The sequence below is a fragment of the Pseudonaja textilis genome, chromosome 7, assembly GCF_049901715.1.
Source record: "Pseudonaja textilis isolate UNSWEBS1 chromosome 7, rPseTex1.2, whole genome shotgun sequence".
Classification (NCBI taxonomy): Eukaryota; Metazoa; Chordata; class Lepidosauria; order Squamata; family Elapidae; genus Pseudonaja; species Pseudonaja textilis.
The window spans coordinates 52039182-52059652 of record NC_141996.1 but is presented as its reverse complement, the minus strand read 5'-3'; the positions used below and the strand labels follow the sequence as shown (position 1 = coordinate 52059652).

The following is a 20471-nucleotide window of genomic DNA, read 5'->3' as shown; positions in this document are numbered from 1 at the left end:
ATTCAGCTTACTTCATCAAAATCAAATCAAGTGATATCAATTAGGAAGAGTGATGTTTTGCAGGGAAATTGGGAAAAAATGTAAAGTTGGAAAATGTGCACTAAAACAATTCACTTTATACAAATCTGCTTAGAATGAAGTTTTGCATTAATACTCAAACTGAAAAGTTTCATAAAAAGCTTTATCAGCATATAGTTTTTCATTTCTTGTCTGTTCATGAAAGGCAGTTCAAGAACATTTAAGTTGTAGGTTATGATGACCCTTTTCTTAGCCACTCTGAATGTAGCATCATTCTCTAATCGGCTTACTTCGGCGGTGAATTATTGATATTCTCTTATTGAAAATTAAGTGCAAACTCTGCTCCATTCAAGAAGTTATACAAATGTAATATAACTGTACAGCATTTCTACTTCCCAAAAAAGGTGCTTCAGAGCAGGTATGGGCATGCACATAGCATCTGTCAGCCATATAAGGTAGCCCAGTTCAAGAAACTAATATGTCAAAAACTACATTTATTGGCACAGCTATAGTGAGAGAGTCTTTTAAGTCTGAATGTTTTTTCCCTTTCTCTTACTTTATCTTCATTTGAATCAAGGAGGGGCTTATCTGAAACTTTTTCTTCGATTAGTTTCTTGGAAAGGACTCAGCCTTACTTGATTGTTGCATTCATGGAGGCTTTTTCATCTGTCTTTCCAGGGCCTCTCCTTATGCTGTCAAATCATCTGTGAGCAACTTCTTAAACAAAATATATCTTTTCTGGGATTACACTAAAGCTGTGATGAAATTTTTTCTTAAGTATATTTGTGTTCTAAAATACTTAATTATTGAACAGGTAATCCTTGATTTACAACAGCAATAGAGCCTGGAATGTGGGTCGTAGGTTGTTATGGTCATAAGTTGACACTACATGACTGGACTTGATTTACAATAATTTTATGATAGTCATACAATGAATCATAAGTCTGTCTATGATACATCTATTCACTCATCTGAAATATTCGGAGTGGAAGTTTTGGTGGAAAGTTCTCCCAAGCCTTTGGCATGTACTTTAGATACAGCTACTCCAAAGCAAAAGAAGAAAAGAGAAAAGAAGGATAGCTAAATAAGACTTTAAAATTTGGACAATTGGGAGATATATAATTGGGAAACTATAAGGCTGTAAATTATTAAGAATTTGATGAAATGTTATTAAGCAGGAGTTTTTAAATACTGAGATGTTGGAACTATAGAAAAATACTTTTTATATTTTTTAAGCTACTATAAAATGGATTTACAGGGGACAATAGAATTATATGAAGAAATATTGTTTATATTAAAAGGTCTGTGTGAATCTATAAAAGACAATAAGACAAGTGGATTGTTTAATGATACAGAAATGAATGTAGAAGTTACTTAACAATTGGGGGGGAAAGAAGAACACAATATTCAAGAAATAGATGAGAAATTAGAAAAAGCAGTAGAAGAGAAAAATCAAAATGAGACACAAGAAGTTAAAAACAAAGAGGAGAAAGGATTAATAAGTAGAAGACAATCATATAATCCCCCCAAATGCTTATAATAGAATAGAGAGAAAAGAAAAAATATATTAAAAAACACCCAAAAGGAACTCTTGTTGATGGGTGTGCAAATAATACAGCAGAAAGAGACAAAAGGTACTCAGAAGGGAAAGTTCAGTAGGCACAAAAAAATAAAAAAGAGATACAAGATTCCAAGAGAGTAAGATAAAAAGCTGACTAAAAGGCCAAAAAATAATGGAATTTTGAAAAGGTTACGAGATTATGGATAAGGAGAAAATATATTAATAAAATGGGAAAATACATATAGGGAAAATAGTATATATATTAATAGATAATTTAATATAATCCAAATATTGTTATTGTTGTTTAAAAAAGATTTGACCCAGTCAATACACTGTCCACAAAATATGTATGTTTATATTGAAAAATTAAAAAAAATGATTAAAAAAAAGATAGCTACTCCATTATATGCTTCTCTTTTAATCATTTTAGCAATACTGAAAAGCCTTCTTTTAATTGATTTTAGTAGCTTTTTTCATGTTACTTTCATTTTTATTCCATATGATCTTTTTTTTTCTATAACAATCAATTTATGAAAATATGAAGTTAGTTTTAACCAGCTAATTAAAATCTCAGGCAAATCACACTTTGTTTTAATTGGTATGTAGATTGACTTGTTGTAATTGTTTTGACCATAATATTCTCTAAATTTGCTGGCATAGCTTAGAATCTTTACAGATTCTTATTCTAGTTATTATATTATTATAATTTTATGCTGTCTATATTATTTTTTAATGAGTAAGTCAAGATGGCTGTTACTAATATTTTTGTAGCTACTAATAGCAATAACACTATATGTACAACTCCATAGTGTTTTACACCACTCATTCACTAAGGAGTTTTCAGAGTCAGCATAATTGCAAAAATCTGGGTCATCATTTAACTAATTTTAGTTCCCATTATAATTTTCGCATTTTTTAAATCACATGTAGTATAATGTTAATATTTAATAACAACAACAATAATAATGACATAATATAAATAATACCTTATTTTATGCAAATGTGGTTCGAAATGCGGTAGCTGTGCAATGTTCATAATGTACACATTTTATTAAAATTCAATTTCTTAATTTTGAAGATAATTTTTTGAATGTACACAGAGAGAGAGAGAGTCTAATTTCTGTTTGTTTGTTTGTTTAGTCATTGATCAGATTTATATTGCAGCTTCAATTACAAACTGACTCAAAGTTTCAAATATATCAGTCCAGTAAACTTGGAACCAATTTCAACTTAATCATATTACTGTACTCTAAGAAATAATCATACCAAATAACTTTTACTTAATGGAGTGAATTACTCAATTCATTAGTATATATACTTTTATTTCTTCTTCCTGTCTGTGCTCTTTTTGTTAGGGTTTCCACATCAATATTTTTCTATCAAACATAAATAAAACAATACCCTGAAGTCTTACAATTCAGAATCCAATAGTGTGCCTTTTGTAATGTTCAGAATTTTAATGCATTTTAGTACTAATTCAGCATGGCCTATGTACTCCTCAGGGAAAGTCTTTAAAAATAGGATTAACTTTTAGAGAATGCATTTTAGAGAACTTTTAGAGAATGCATTAGCAATGCCATAGAAATAGGCAAAGCTCCAACTTGCCTAATAGATTGTGCCATGATTCAAATCCTTCTAACACCCCCTCCCTTTTTTATTGACAGCTTCTCATTGAACGTCCAGAAGCATTCGTGTGTTTAAGAGTTAGATGGTTTGCATAAACCTAGGCTAGACTTTCTGAAATTAATTCAACACTGCTTTACGTGTTAATGCACAAAGGATTGATTTTAGGAAGGTCAGAGCAGTCTCAGAAAATGAAAGAAAAACTCCACTTAAAACAACTTATTTCAGTTCCCAGAACAACATATAGCTTCTTTTTCATCGTGGCACTTAGCCAGCTGTAGAAGACTTGTTCCTCCTGCAGAATATATCAAACAGCATTGTTTGATGTGAGTCACAAAAAGTTGAACTAATTAAATTTAGCTTCATTAATCAATTGCAGTTTTAAAATTGCTATATTTGGAAAGCCTGCAAGATAATAGACTGTCTCTTTTGGACCAGAAGTCTTAATAACCAAATGATTCTTCAGTGGCAATATAAGCAGAGGTTCACAATTTACTATTATTTAGATGCATAATTGCTAGTATAGAAAATAATTACTTGCAAGAAATACACAATATGCTCCAAGTAGATATTGATTCATTAAATATTCTTTTCAGGTATAGCACTGTTAATAATGGGGAGGAGATCTCTGATAACAGTATTGCTACAAATGCGTAGCATTTTTACAAAATAAAACAACAAAACTAATCCATTGTATTTGTAAGTATGCTTAAAAATAAATGTTTATTCAGGGAAACTGACCAAATAAGAGGAAGAAAATAGGTTGGATATATTTGCCATCTTGAGTTACTCGTAAAAATAATAAAAGCGGGATACAAATAAATAAATACTAATACCACTCTATAAAGCCTTAGTAAGACCACACCTAGAGTACTGCATCCAGTTTTTTTCACCACATTATAAAAAAGCTGTTGAGACTCTAGGAAAAGTACAGAGAAGAGCAACCAGGATGATTAGGGGACTGGAGGCTAAAACATACAACAAACAGTTGCAGGAACTGGGCTTGGCTAGTCTAATAAGAGAAGGACCAGGGGAGACATGATAGCGGTCTTCCAATATTTGAGGGGCTGCCACAGGGAGGTAGGGGTCAAGCTATTTTCTAAAGTGCCTATAGGCCAGACGAGGAATAATGGATGGAAACTGAACAAGGAGAGATTTAACCTGGAAATAAGGATAAACTTTCTGACAGTGAGAACAATCAACCAATAGAACAGCTTGCCCTCGGAAGTTGTGGGGGCGCCATCACTTGAGACTTTCAAGAAGAGATTGGACTGCCATTTGTCAGAAATGGTGTAGAGTCTCCTGCTTGGGCGGGGGGTTGGACTAGATGACCTATAGAGGTCCCTTCCAACTCTGATTATCTGTTAAATCTGTTAAATGTTTTTAAATGCTTAATTTACAAATTAATCATACCCAAAGAGCTTAAAGTGTTAGTTATTTGTGTACTTTGCTAGTGAATGTACATTCATGTGTATATACATTCATAGTTATATTTACAAAACAATAATCTAGCATATGCTTGAGCATGGATTTTCACACAAGTCGCATACCAATTTCCAACAACCATATAATGGAAATGTTTATTGTATATAAAATATCTGGAGGTATTTACCTGATAAAGTAGTCACTGTTGAAAACAAAATGCTGAATTAGATTACAGTTCTTTTCCTTTGATCACATATGTCTATTTTAATGTTTTATAAAGTATATTGATTATGAATAACACTTTTTAATTATTTATTGCAAATAAGTATTAATTGAATATAATATTGGTGCTTATAAAAAAGTTTGGAATGATTGGCATGAAATTTAGAAGATATCAGATGAAGGCTATCATTCTTTAAAAGTGGAAGACTTCTTAAGTAATACTTGAATCTATAAAAAAACTAGTATCTTGACTTTGTAAAACTGAAGAAAATACCGTTCTTATCTATTTGTATCAGAAGGAGCAGAATTGTTAGTTGCACTGTATGAGGGCATATTCCTGAGGTTGACCTATAGTTTTCTGGATTTGCTTTTTTCCCCATTTTTAAATAGATAATCCATTTCCCAGTAATTCCCAAGGAGTTCTTTCAGCATTCTTGAATATAATATATCTGGATCTATGCCCTGAGAATTCAGTGCTTTAAATGCATCCATATATTCGTATATGTTTTCAAGATTCTCTTATAAAGAGAAGACCATAGTCAAATAGGAATCAAGAATTTTTGTCTTGTCTCCATCACCCATTAAATAAATCAGTAAATCAACATATTTCTGAAGCTACAGACTAAAGGCTTACTTCTTTTTTTTGTTCTTCCTTCAAACAGTAAAAACAATGTTTCTTGTTTTTAGCATCCTTTACATGCAGGACTACTGTAGTTGGAGACAAGTCAAGAAGTCCAAATAGCTTTCTCCATTTCCTTTTTTGAAAAGTTTTAATTGTGATAAACCCTAATCCTAAATCCTTATTCAGAACTTCCAATGAATTGCAAAGGTTATTTGTACATTTCTGTCCTCCTATGGTATGACTTTGGAGAACATTTTATAAAATGGGTGAAGTTGATTTATATTTCACATAAGGTACACACTATTATTATTGGAAATCTAACAAAATATGAGATATCAGGTTGTATCCAAAAATATTTTTGTGGCTCTCAACTGAAGAAACATTTTATAGAAGAGAAATGATAAGTAAACACAAATGGTTAACTTAGTGTGACATATTAGAATTTTATTAAAGGAGAATGTAAAATAAAATAACCCCCTCCCACTCTACCCCGAATTAAGAGTTTACATGGTCATAAAAAGAGAGTAATGTAAAATGAAATCAAGAGATATGATGGCAGAGGAATACACGTAATGATTCATTTACATACAGTTTTTAGAAAGATTCAGGGAAAGGACCTTTGGTTTTGAGCCGTGTAAGACTGACTTTGAAGTAGAACTTTGAATATATGATTAAATTACTGCTAAAATATAGAAATTTCTATTGAAATTTGACTCAGAAGAACAAGTGAAAGAATGTATGGTAAAGTGGGCTAAAATTGGTAGCAGTATAAAAATGGAACAGTGGGAGAATATGTGGATGAATGACTGAAATTTACATTATAATTCTAAAGAGAATTTCTATAGAATGATCCATTGTTTGTAGATGTCACCAGAGAAACTATCTAAAATGTATAAAATTACAAGTTTATATTGGAAATGTTGTACAAGAGAGGAAATTTATTGTGCTTGGTAGAGATGCAGAAAAGCCAGAAAATATTGGACTCAATTATATATACTAAATTTAAAGATTAATATTTAATTGAAATCATAATTTTCTTTTAGCACTGATTGATAAACATTGGTAAAAAGTCATTGAACTTTGTTTTTATACATGACAATGTAGCAATTACTAATGCAAATTCAGTCTTAATAGTATGCAGCTTTCAGTTCCTCTGCTTACACAATGTCATCTTTCCAAAATCAAAGGTGATTTTGATTTCTATATATTTTTGCTTTCTCGTTGGTCAGAGGGCTAAGAACTGACTCCCATGACATAGGAAACTTAGCTTCTCCTAGGTCTACAGATAGTGGAGTGAAAGGCAGCATATTTCTGGTCTCAACAATTGTCCAAGACCAAGGGTTATTGGAAACTATATATATATCCTATGCCTCTGGAAGATATCTTGACAAAAGGAAGAGCAGTTGACTTTTTACATTATCAGAGAAAGACCAGTTTCAAAAAAAAAAATTTTACTCTCCTTGCTTCCAATGACAATTGCCCTCAGAGTGCCAGGTTTTTCTGTCCAAATGCATTCATCAAAGAAGAGCCACCAATCCCACTTTAGCCCAGCACATCACTAGGAAAATCACTTTAAACCCCTAAAAATATAATTGACATCTTCAAGACTATATTCAAGACCAATCATGAAGAAGTCTTTTCTCTACATCCTTTCCTTGAGTAATTTGTCTTCATATTTTTAGAGTTCCTTTTCTATTTATTGATGGGAGTCACTGTAAATAAACAATGAGATTATTATGTAGCACATATATAAAAAATGGCAAACTTTTAAAAAGAAGTGAAAGCAGGTTTAAACTTCACATAAAAAAGATCAAATGGAACATATTCATTATTGCCTTTTTATGTTTATGAAGTACTGTTGGAGGGAACTAACATGGCAAACATCAAAAGTATGATTTATCACCTGCTCCTGTTAGTGTATCTCACTATACAACCATTTCATTCTACTGCTTGTATTGCTCATGTCACTGCTTTAAAACTGCTGTATTTATACGATATTCACAATTGATTCTTCATGAAAACATTGTAATAAAATGTTTCAGTAAAAACTAGAATTTTATTTAATTTTATAAGTTTGAAATTCATTTATAGAGGATAGTATTAGCAAAAAAATGATATGGAATAACTCAGTCTATCCCTTTTGTTTTGGTTCTATCTCTATAGTCCCCAGCTGCATTATCTAATCCCAATGAAGAAAATTAAGTCAATGTAAAACTATACTCTGTTTTTTTACAGAGAGGTCACGAATAGTCTGTCTTCCCTTGGTAGCCACCAGTATGCCTATTACACTTCATTTATATAGTTGAAGGACTCAGGAGAACCAGCTGGGCTCCCTGTCTGCGCTCATCAAGTGTTAATTTCTGGAAGAGGTATTGCTGTCATGAACAAGTGCTGAAGGTACTCTGGTGGTCCTGCCAAACAACAAGAGCTCTTAATTAGTGCCAATGTTCAATCAGGCTGCTTAACCTGCCACAGAGCTGAGAAGGTCATGTTCTTTCCTTCAACACTACCAACAGAAAATACCCTAGAACAGTCCCCAAGTGTTTCTTTTACTTTGAGAATAAGTTGCTAAAGTAACACGGCATTTTTTTTTTGAGGATGATGCGCAAAGAATAGCACATCTGTTTTGGAAAACAAATTTCCACTGCAAATTTTTCAGAAGAATAGTTTTTATATATTTTTTCTAATTCTCAGCTATTTGTGGTTTTAATTTTGAGTATTTAAGTAAACAAATGTATGTTAGTTGCTGAGCATTATTTTGCTCCTGTTTGTAGACATAAAATTATAGAATTAAAACAGTATTTTTTCTGAGTAATTCTTTGTATGTTTCACAAATTAATATATTTTATTATCATATCATGGATGGAGGGGCAGAAGTTATAGAAGTTGATAACCTCATAGGAATAAGCTTTTCCCATAATGAATTTAGAACTGTGGCAGACTAGTACTGTTTACTTTGAGGGCAGAAATTCTCTTTCCATTTTCCTAAAATTACTGTTTATCTCTAGATATTTATAAAGGAAAACTAAATTTTTCTGTAAAAACTTCATTTCAACAGAGATTTAATCAATTTAATTTTAAGGAGTTTCAGGTTTAACTAGCAACTAAGGGGGAAATGTTAATGTATGTAGTAGTGGTGGTTTTTTCTGGTAAAATAAAAAAAGGACAGGACCAAGATCATTTATGCTCTTTTTAAATCCATAGAGTAGCAATATTTTTGATACATATTGTTTGTGGTTTATTTTCCTTTGAATATATAAAAATAGGAAAAACAAGATTGTTATTTCGCACATTAATTAAACTAGATTGAATACACCCAATGTATCTTTGTGTTTTGGAAAACTTGATGTTTATATTGGAACTTTTGCATTTGCACTGCAATTTTACCATATATTGGCCAAGGGTTGCCACCCAAAAATGAATGTATGTCTGAAGTCCCATTGAGGTGCTTAATTAATTAAATTAATAAATAATTTGGAGAGCAGACTTTTAAACTACCAGTTTACTACGTAATTGTTGCACTCTGAGTGTCAACATTAAATGAAGGGTTGATTTGATTTTTAACCATTTTTGTCTGAATCTATATATAAAAAAGCGAAATACCACTCACGCATTATAACAAAATCTCCAGAAACATAAAGCCTATAAATTTGAAATTTGGCATGTATGTGCCTCTTGGCTTCTAGGTGCTCACTAAGAAAGGATTTTTTGAAATAACCATCAGAGCATTAGTATTTCATATATTATTATTAACACACTCTGATGCTAAGGAGTTCTACTTCCCTTCCCCACCTAAAAAGATTCTGTTCCAAATGCAAAGCACAAGCAGAGCAGAGGAGTTTCAGTGTTTGTTTCATAGCAGCAACCAGCTTTAGTACAGAACAGTTGAACTAAGCCACGCCTAGGCTCCTTGCTATCTCCTTGCTCACACAGCAAATGCTGCTTCAGTTTCCAAACATCCCTCAATTCTCTCACACACTGACAGGACGCTAGTCAGATGAATACTGATGGATGCTGGTAGGCAGAGGCACAATTTTTTCCCTTATTTTCCTCCCCCAAAACTAAGCCCGATCACATAGTTTCATAGCGAAGCACGGGTATAGAGCTAGTACCCTATAAATGGCTGGACCCTATATATATTGCATTGTAAAAGCACTATAGTAGTAGGTATAAGAATGAGAGTTTGTAAGACAATCCTGTTTACAAAACTATATGCATTGTGAAGGGGTGCCACATCTTTTCTTGAGTGATAATATATTGGCATGCTTTCTTGTGCAGGTGGATAGATGGCATATTAATCCTTTTGTATATGCATGGTTATCATGGCAACCAAATTATCCTAATAGTTTTACACAAGGCTAGAATAATTTAATGTATCTGTTAAAGCTTGTTTGCCAACATTCTTACAGAACTGAACACATATAATTTGTAGTTTTCCTCTTATTCTTTTCATTACTTCCAGTTATGATTTTACATAATAGATTATTTTTATTATAAGGAAAAGGGGATTTCGATTAGCAGTGCTTATTGAACTGCCTGGAAATATGCTATTTCTGATATGTTGTTTCTTTTCATCTTTGATTCCTGATGTTACTTCTCTTACATACCTTTACTACAGTGGAAAATGGATGCAGTAATAAAATATATATGAGGAAGTCTATTTTCAAGTAATCCCCCTAAAACCTCTCTGCATCCACTTGTATCTATTTTTTTAAATAGTGTCAGTAATGGCATTATAGTATAGCAGACATACCATCTAATATACTAGAAATACAAGCATACTGTTCTTGTACTCCTTTTTTTATATTGGTGTTCTAACTTTTGTGCTTCCAATTTGCTGACATACTTTATATGTTTACTAAGAAATTTTGTATTATAAGTTCATCGCTAGTGATGCTTATTTTCTAATAAATGTGTTTAAGAATTAAATACCAATGCATGAGTGTGTGCAGCTTTTACAGATCACAGGTTAAATCATTGGAAAGGTGATGATTTCATACCCGGTTTTTATTTTCCAGCCTTGAGGCTGGAATAGGGTAATTAACAGTAGGATCAGAAACAGGAAGCCTCTGGAAGACAACGCCTATTTCTGTTACTAAATACACAAATGCTCCCAAATGGCTCCAAATTCACTGCTGTGAGATGAGCAACTACATAATTCACAAAAATGCATGGAACAAAACAAAGCATCAGTACATTTGGCATAAATCCTCTTCTAAGGTGCATTGTAGTGTACAACAGTTTGAAGAAAATAATTTTGAAATCTTTAAAATGCAATGGTAAAAGTTATTTCTATCACCCAGTTTTGTTTCTTTAAAACGATCTAAAATGTAATCTTATCCTTATATTGTTGTAGAATTGTAACAAAGCAGGATACATCTTTAGGAGTTTCGGGGTTATATTCTTTATTGTCCAAGTATGATTGGACACACAAGGAATTAAAACAACAACATCAATTTCATACAGAAAAGTCAGATCATTGACATATCAGACTTTCTGTGGTTCTAATTCTAATTTGAAGTAGGAAGAAAAAGTCATCTATAGAAGTCTAAAAATTAGTGAACTTGGTGGAATTTCATTTAATTAATTTGTTTTGGTCTAATGGTGAAGGTACTGGACTAGAAACCAGAAAACTATGCCAGTCACTGTCTCTCAACCATACTCACCTCATAGGGTTGCTGCTGTGGGGAAAATAGGAGGAGGAAGGACTACAGATGTTTTGCCATCTTGAGTTATAAAAATAATAAAGGCAAGATAAAAAATAATTAAAAAATAAATCTATGATACAAGTATTTTTATGGAAAGTACTAAAGGGATTTGAAGTAGTACAAGTTAAAAGGTTTTGCCTAGTTTTATCTCTTTTTTTTGACTAGTAGAAAATCATAATTCTTAACAATATTTTAAGATAAAATTGCAATTGGAAATTGTTGAAGTACTAAATATTCAAAAAAATCTCCAACTGTGACAATTTCTATAATTCCAGTTACTAGAAATTTCCAATGGAGTACATACAATTAAATATTTCATTTATTTATTTTTTATGTATTGTTTAAATACATGAAAAAATAAGTATTTTCTTTAAAAAGTAAACAGGTAAAATAAAATAAATTGTATGAGGCATTACCTAACTTGTAATACATAAACCTATAAACTTCCTCATTTTTCTATTGTTACAGAGTCCAGAAATAGTGTAATGTAACTGTTATGTAATATATGTATACATAATTTAACTCAGAATATCATAACTAGGAAATGAAAATCAGACTTTTAATTAATAAATACCTTCAGTCAAAGTTTATATACTAGTTTATATAGTTTTATATACTATATGTATATGATTCCTGTAAGGAACACAAACTTGCATTCTATTTGACCTAAGTTATTTTAGACAAAATTATTGTTTTGATGCCTTTACAGAGACAATACATGTTAAGCCTAGAACAGATGATTGTTTACAGTTGCTCATTTCATTTTTAAAAACGTGTAATTGTGAAAAATGCAAAATGCACAAGGAATTTGGAGTCATGTGGCAATGCCCCTAGAATTATCTCAGGTAGCATAAATAAATCTCTCTCTAATGCTTCAGTCTATGTATTAGCAGCTTCTCTAAAATATATCCCTTCTTATAGAATTTCTTCTTGGGCAGGGCTCCAGCCACATTATGCATGATGTTTCTTTAATCTTTCTTTAATTATCTTAATTCTAAAGTGCTCTGATGTTATTATAACTATTTTTCTTTTTCTCAGTTTTCTCCCTTAGACTTGTGGCATGTAATTTGCTTCTTAATACAGAACCAGAGAGTAGAGAGTTGCTTCAGCTAAACTTATGTCTATCGTAATATGTCCGTATTTAAATTAGATTTCCTTTATTGTAACACAAAGGTGGCATTGAAATATGTTCAATTTAAATATATACAGCATTTATGAGACAATGTCAAATGTAAATAAATATAAAATTATATAAGAATCTTTCTTTCAATTCCTAATGCAACCAACTATATCCCCAAAAATAATAGTTGATGGTAGATGGTCTCAATAAGCAGTTCAGGGTAGCCAAGAGGACGAGTGATCAAGCTCTGTTTAACGTTAGAACATTTGGCAAATGATTAAAAAAATATTCCAATTAATATTGCACCGACATAAGAAAACATTGTAATACTACTTTTATAGCTGAGTTATTTGTAGTAACTAATTGCTTTCAGAATAATTCAATCCTTTTATAATCATGTGAAAAACAGAGCCATGCTGAAGATACATTCAACATAACTTTGATGGTGTGCTATATGCTTTATGTCTTTTATCTAGCCTGGTATCATAAAACATCACTCCTTAGAACTGTTATCTATACAACATCAATCTTTTTCTAAATTTTCTAAAACTCAGAAATTATTTTGTGTACCATTCTAGTTTATTGTTAAGAGCCAGTTAATATAGTAAAAACATCGGGCTAAAACCAGGAGACAGGAAGTTCTAGTCCAGCTGTAAGGACCTGCCTCAGCTATCATCTCAGAAAAGCATGATTCTTGAAACAATTGGCATTTCAAAACTGAGAGAAAATGATTGCAGAGAAGTCAGGTGAAGTCTGAAATTCGTGCACGAAGCGTTAGGCATTTTCTTCCCTTCAACCCCCACCCCAAAACCCCATGTCCATCAGTGGCAAAGGAGTTTTGAGAACTCCGAGACAGAATAGTGATAATAGGTCTTCACCTTGATAACAGGCTGGAACGTGCTGAGAGAGAGAGTCTATCTAGATGGCCCATTCCCCCTCCTAATTCCACAGCAGCAAAAGCATACAAAGCATTCAACCCACAAAGCCTCCCCGCCCCCCCTTCAGAATGGCAGTGTTCTGACAGGAACCTGACACCTGCCTTAGGAACAAAGTCAGCTGAGTGACCTTAGCTCAGTTACTTTCTTTCAGCTTAGGAAGGAGGTAATGGCAAATGATTATTATATTATAAGACACAATTGAACGGAAGAAAAAAATAGTTTATACTGTGCATCTCTTGCATTAAATTATATGTATTTTTGTGTGAAAATGGGGTTTTCAACTTTTCATAATTTAAGTCTCCCTGGTATGTCCAGCAACAGTTTTTTTATTGAATAAATTTTATTTTCTCTCCAATTTAAAGATTAAAGTGTATTATGAAGGCTTAGTATTATCCAGATACTATCAATATTACTTTTTTTCTCTTTATCGTTTTATTTTTAAATTTTTATTGGTTTTTAAGACAAACATAGACAAACAAAACATAAAAACATCAAGCCATCTTCCATATATATACATACACACAGTGTGTCGGTTGGTTTACAAATTGTTTTGTGCTTCCATTTCGTAGAAAAGAGACTACTCCCTTAAAAAAAAAGGAAGGAAATCATTAATACTAAAGCTTTTCCTTTAAAATAAAATGCAAACGTAAAAATTAGACTTCAAAAACAAAAAGAAAGACAAAAACAAGTTCCAAAAGGCCAAAGATCCACATAGCTATTTAAAAATGTAAGCTAGTAAGGAGGGGGTTTGTTAAAGTAAGAAATAGCCCAGCTTAAAAAAAGTAAAAAGAGCACACTGCACCTTGTTTGGTTATCCAAGGCTTTTGTTAAAATTTATAATTCTCTTCTCCAGAGTCTTATCACCTCTTTTTTCTATAAACTTCAACACCAGACTCCAGCTATTGATAGAAACCCAGAAGAGCACCTGCAATAATACTCTCCCATGCTCTTCCGTCTATCTTATCAAACAGGCAATGTCCTTGAAAAGAAATCTCAGTTCTTTCTCAGCTTAGTCTGGTGAAGAAAAAAAAGAGATAGAATATTTCCAAACCTCTAGTTGGCAGTGTTGCAAAGTTTCTTCTGCTTTCACTTTCCCCCTCCTTTTCCAAACAAGATATAATAAAAATTAATCAAAAAGGGGAAAAGATATTAAAAAAAGATGACTAGAAGGGAGTCTCTAGCCTAAAATATTATAAAGTCAAAAAGGAGAGAAAGAATAGGTGGAAGAAGAAAAAAAAACAGTCCAGTTTCTTTTTTTTTTAAGCAAATTTTATTGATTTTAACAACAAACAAACAAAACATCATTAAACATTAAAAACATAAAACCTCTTTCCATTATAAATCTTTACCAGGCGGGTAACACATTATTTTATATCACATTCTTCTAATTTATCCCATTTCCATATAGACACGTAAATTCCCTTTAACAAATTTCGCATTATTTCTCTTTACTCTTATTCAATCACATTTCTTTTCTAGTTTATCTGCTATTCAATCATCACATTTATATTTTCCTCTGGCTTGTTTACAGTTGTTCTCATCTAGCCTTCCTCCGAGATTTTATTAATTCTCAAACACACACACATAAAGCACAAAAAACATAAAACTTCCTTTTAGAAAGTAACTTGGCCCCAGATTACCTCTTTTTGTATGGACTTCAATTAAATTCATGCTCTTCTTATATACCATTACCTATCTTGTTTACCATTCTATATCTTCTATATAACTCCTCCCCACTTATATATTTCATCATACTTTAAGACAATATTTTTATATCTTTTGTCCATTTTTCCATTTACACCTATCTCATTCCCAATATAAAAAAAGAATAATTTCTCCTGAAATCTCTAATCAGAGTATGATGCCTTTCTATCATACCCCTAAATTGAAATTTGAAATAACACCTAAGTCCCAATCTGATTCTGCTTAGTACATTCTACTATTTCAAAAACAAATACTACAATAATAAATCTATAATAATCAACACATTAGCCCATTAAACTCTATAATTAAACTAATATTTTAAACATTTCCTTTAATATTTTATTAAAACTTAAAATCATTCATTATTAAACATTTTAACATTGTACCTTAATATTTTAATCTTTTATTAAATCTTATAAAATTCTAATTTTCTATTTTTAATACAAATACAACTGCTACAATACTATCATGTGTACTATACAGAATCCCTTTTTTTTTTAAAGAATCATACATTACCCTTTGTCCCTAAAAAAGATTTTCTTTTTCCCATCTTGTTTTATACCTTTATAACTTCCCCCCCCTTTTCCCTTTCTTTCTTGGCCCACCTAGACTTTTTACCCACTCCTCTCCAAACCTCTGCCTTCTTGGCTTCCCCTTTCTGTTGCATTCTTCTTTCCTTTTGCTTTCTGGCATTATATTGTTTTTGCATCTTATTTTTCTCTTTCATAGATATTTTTTTATGTCTTAAGCCCTTCCTTTTCCCTCCTCTCTTTCTCCTTTCTTTCTTAATCACACTATTTAATTCATTAAAAATGGCTTCTTCTTCCTCCACTTCTTCCAGCTCTTGTTTAATTTGCTGACACATAGCAAGTGCCATATCTAGAAAACAAAGGGCTTCTCCGTCCCCCTTCCCATTTGACAGGCTTCGGAGGCAGCAGGAATTCGCGTTTGTGCACGATTCCTGCTGCACTCGCTGCTGGAGTGCCTTCGATCCAATTGGATTAGGAGGCTATAGTTATCCTGTAGGGATAGCTGAAGAGAGGGGGGATCCGGGCAGGGGTCGGGGGATATCGCACCCCCCTTCCCAGCCGGCTTAACTCCCTTTTCCAAAGGTGGTGGAGCGACGGTCAGCAATGGCCATCACAAAGAACCTCTCAACCGGACAAGTTATGTGCTGGAGGAAGTGAAGACAGAGAAAGCTTTTGGCTGAACCGGGACGACAATTAACATCTGAATACCCTGGAACTTTGGCTTTTTAAGTGATACATTGTTTTCCAGAGGATTGTTAAGCTGTGGTGGAAAGTAAAGGGAAAGTTTTTTTTTCTCTCCTCACTTTCCTTCCCACGGAGACAGCAGATGGAAATCGGAAATACCCGCTTTGGCAGCAGAAGGTACTAACTTTCAAAATTGAAGCCAAGGGGACATTAGATTTCTAAACACTGATATTTAAAAATTTAAATCTTTTTGCTTTAAGTGGAAAGGAAGAGAGGTAAATGATTTATACTAACATTTGTTGAAGGAGACTGCTTGGAGTTTTATAAGATTAGAGATTAAATCGCAATAAAACTTCCAAAAAATGCCTTGGAATTGTGTAATTGAATTTTGCCCCAGGAAGAGAAAGTAGAAGAAAGTGAAACAGACTGTGCTGATTGCGCTGATTTTGATTGCTTGATGACTTTGGGACCTTAACTATCTTTTGAAAGACTAAGAAAACATTTGGATTGTCTAAAAAAAAATTTCTTTCACAATGGTATCTGTTGAAGAACTGAAAATGCAATTTGAAAGATTAAGAGAAGAGGAAGAGGAAGGCAAGGGCTCTTTTGGATCAATCCTTTGCATTTTAGAAATGGCTATTTCTGCTTACCAGGAAATGCAACAAGAAAAAGGCTGGGATGATGAAGAAGAAGCCATCTTTAATGGACATATGATTTTTAAAAAGGGTAAAAAGAAGAAGAAAATGAAGAATTTAAGTTCTAAAAAAACAATCAAGAAAGGGAAAAGTAAGGTGAAACATCAATATAATGATAGAAAGCAACAGAAAAGAGGAATACAACAGGGGAGACTAAAAAGTTGGAGATTGAGAGGGGGTGTAAAAGTTAGATTTGACAAGGAAGGGATAAAGCGAAGGGAAGTTATAAAGGCTTAAAACAAGATGTTAATAAACAATGTTTTTTCAGAGATAAAGGGTAAAACATAATCTAAAAAGAGATTCTGCAAAAGTACACAAGATTGTATTTTAGTATTTGTATTTGAAATATGTGTTAACAGAATACTGTAGGGATTGTGTAATTAATGTTTAATTAACTAATTTGTTATGGAACACTATTTTTAATATACTATAAGATTATTATGTTTTATATTTTAAAATGTTATGTAGAATGTACTAAGCAGAATCAGAATAGAAACTATGTATTATTTTAAGTGTTAAATTTGGGGGGGAAATAGAAAGGTGTCATACTTCAACCAGTCACTACAGGAAAAAGTTTGTGTTAAAGAGAAAGATAAATGGATAATACAAGTGTAATGATTTAAATTGAGATTAAATAAATAAAATAGAATTAAGAGAGTGAAAAGAGGGGAGAAGATATATGCAAAATATAGAATTTTAAATAAGATATGAAATAGTATATAAGCTGAGCATGAATTTGATTTACGTCTGTACAAAAAGTTATAACCCAGTGTTAAGTCGCTTTCTAAAAAGAAGTTTTATGTTTTTATGTTATGTGTTTTGTTAGTCTATGTTTGTCTATTGAGGAGTAATGATGTTGGATAAGAACATATGAAATAGTAATAATATGAAATATAGTAATATGAAATATATGAAAGTAATAAAATTGAACAGAAATAAAGGAAGAAACAGTAAGAAGATGGAAAACAGTAATAAGATATGAAGTTGAATATATAAGATGCATATTAAATTGTGTGTGGAAACGTGATAATTTAGAACTATATTGTACTTAAATGAGATGTCTTATTTGTTTTATTAAGTAGTTGTTAGAAAAGATGTTCTATGTTCTTATGTCTTATGTTTTGTTTGTGTACTCTCTTTGAAAATTAATAAAATTTGTTTAAAAAAAAGAAAAGAAAACAAAGGGCTTCTCCCATAGCGTCCTTGCCTTCTTTCCTTATTTTTAGATATTGTTTTTTTAGTTCATCGAGAGGTAGAGCCATTATAAACTTTTTCTTCTTCTTTTTCTGTATCATCTTCTTGTTATTAAGCCAATCAAATATTTCCAAACTTAAAACAATTCCCCAAAATCCCAAAGCCCTAAAGTCATCAGTCCAGGCAAAGCACAAACTTCTTCCTTTTACAGTTTCTCTTCCTGGGGTAAAGTCAATTAGGGAAAAAAAACCCAATCTGTATTTTAAATCTTTTTTGCAGTTAGTTTCTAATCTCTTTATCTTCAAAGCATCTCCTCCAACAAAGTCTTGGAATAATTTTTTTTTTCCAAGCCTCTCCCTTCCCACTTGTAACAAAGGGCTTTAAATTTTTACCTTCTGTTAGAGAGCAGATTTTCCATGTCCATTTGTTAGTTCCATAAGGGAGGGAGAGTAACTTTATCTTTCAACACTTTCCTTCCCCGCTGAGAACCTCCATTGGAAACATTGTAGCATCCAAAAAGAATAGTAATTTTCCAGGTATTAGATATGTCCTTAAAGTCCCGGTTCAGCCAAGAAAAACTTTCATTTTAAAACTTCCTTCTTCTTCCTCCTGCACATTCTTAATCCAGTTGCCGGCTTCTTCGTGGCGGCCATTAAGACCACCGCTCCACCGCCTTGAGAAAAGGGGGTTATTGCTGGCTGTGGAGGGGGTCTGCAATACCCCTCAACCCCTGTCCGGATCCCCCCTATCTTCAGCTACCCCAACAGGGCAGCCTTATCCTCCAGATCCGTCAGGATCGGAGGCACCAAGACGGCTAGCACAGCAGGGATCGCGGAGAAAGCGAATTCCTGCTGTCACCGAAGCCTGGCAGACCGGAAGCTTAGTCTGGTGAAGAAAAAAAAGAGACAGAATATTTCCAAACCTCTAGTTGGCAGTGTTGCAAAGTTTCTTCTGCTTTCACTTTCCCCCTCCTTTTCCAAACAAGATATAATAAAAATTAATCAAAAAGGGAAAAAGATATTAAAAAAAGATGACTAGAAGGGAGTCTCTAGCCTAAAATATTATAAAGTCAAAAAGGAGAGAAAGAATAGGTGGAAGAAGAAAAAAAAAAACAGTCCAGTTTCAAAATATAAAATCATGTGTAAAAAATCCAGCAATGAGAAAAAAAATAAAAAAATATTACTTTGACTTCCTGTTTAAAATCGCCACTTAATCACTTCTGTCAAAACTTTTACAAATTCTTTCTTTTCCTTAGGGTGTCCATTCAAATCTTAAAGTAAAGAAAAAATTCTCACCAAACCGGCACACTTTCTCTTTCCATTCTCTTTCGTTTCGGAGCTGTCCCAACTTCAGCAGCTTTAATGGCTGCCTCTTTGCCGCTGGCAAAAAGAGCTTCTTTGGGGTGTCCCTGGGATCAACAGGATGTGCTCTTTACATTCACCATCTCTTCGGGACGGTTTAGATCCGTTTGGACCATCCAGGAGCAAAGATATCGGCAGCGATCTCAGACCTCCTAGATCGCACGCTGTATCGTCGCGACGCCAGCTCCGCCCTCCTCTTTATCATTTTTATTTTATATAAAATACAAAGAAGAAGAAAAAATAGGAAATTAAGGAAGGAAAGGGGAGCGGGAAAAGGGGATGTGAAATGCAAAGGGAAAGACAAAAAGAAAGAAAAGGAGGCATTGACTTCCAACTCTTCTTAGCACAGTACAAAATAAACACACACTAACCTCAACTTTTTGCTTTTATACATTAATATATAACTAGCCATTCCTATAACACCAAATCTTTCTAATCTACAAAACCAAGGTCAATGTTTCATTTTTTTTTCTTCAGAAGCACAAATTCCAGAAGTGATATCCAAATAACTTTTTTTTTCTTTAAATAAAATAATAAATTTAATCATTCTTGCTTTATCTTCCTTGCTGTGGAAATAATGTGTATTTCTATTTGCACCTAATAATCTTTATAATCTTTCACTATTTTTATTTACAAAATTTATTGTATTCTTTCAAATTTTTCGACCTTACTGAAAAAAAGGATAAAAAAATCAAAATACTAAACTTTTTTTAAAATACCTTTTTTTAATTAATACTTTCTAATTCATCTTTTTTTTTTTGACTTGTTAACCTACAAGCCTTTAAAGTTCAGTATTGCATTTAGATCCCTCCCTTCAAACTACCCTTATAGATTTTTTTCATAAACTTCCTTTTTAGCATACAGAGTTTTTCTTTAAACTGGTACATCATTTTCTTTAACTTTTTCTTTGTACAGGTACTCTCAAATACATTTTCAATAGCTTTCCCCTATTTTAAGAGTTACTTAAGCATTTTATATATATATGTAAAAAAAATATACATTTTCAAATGTTGGGTTAAACCTTTCTTTCAGTTGCACATATCAAGCTGAGAAAAATGCATCCTGA

At 32.4% G+C, this 20471-nt stretch overlaps 1 protein-coding gene across 2 annotated transcripts in view; it reads left to right on the top strand.

Annotated features, from left to right (window-relative positions):
• The window catches only part of HLCS (holocarboxylase synthetase), a 68919-nt gene that overhangs the window by 35157 nt on the left and 13291 nt on the right, over positions 1–20471 (top strand). The window lies entirely within an intron of this gene.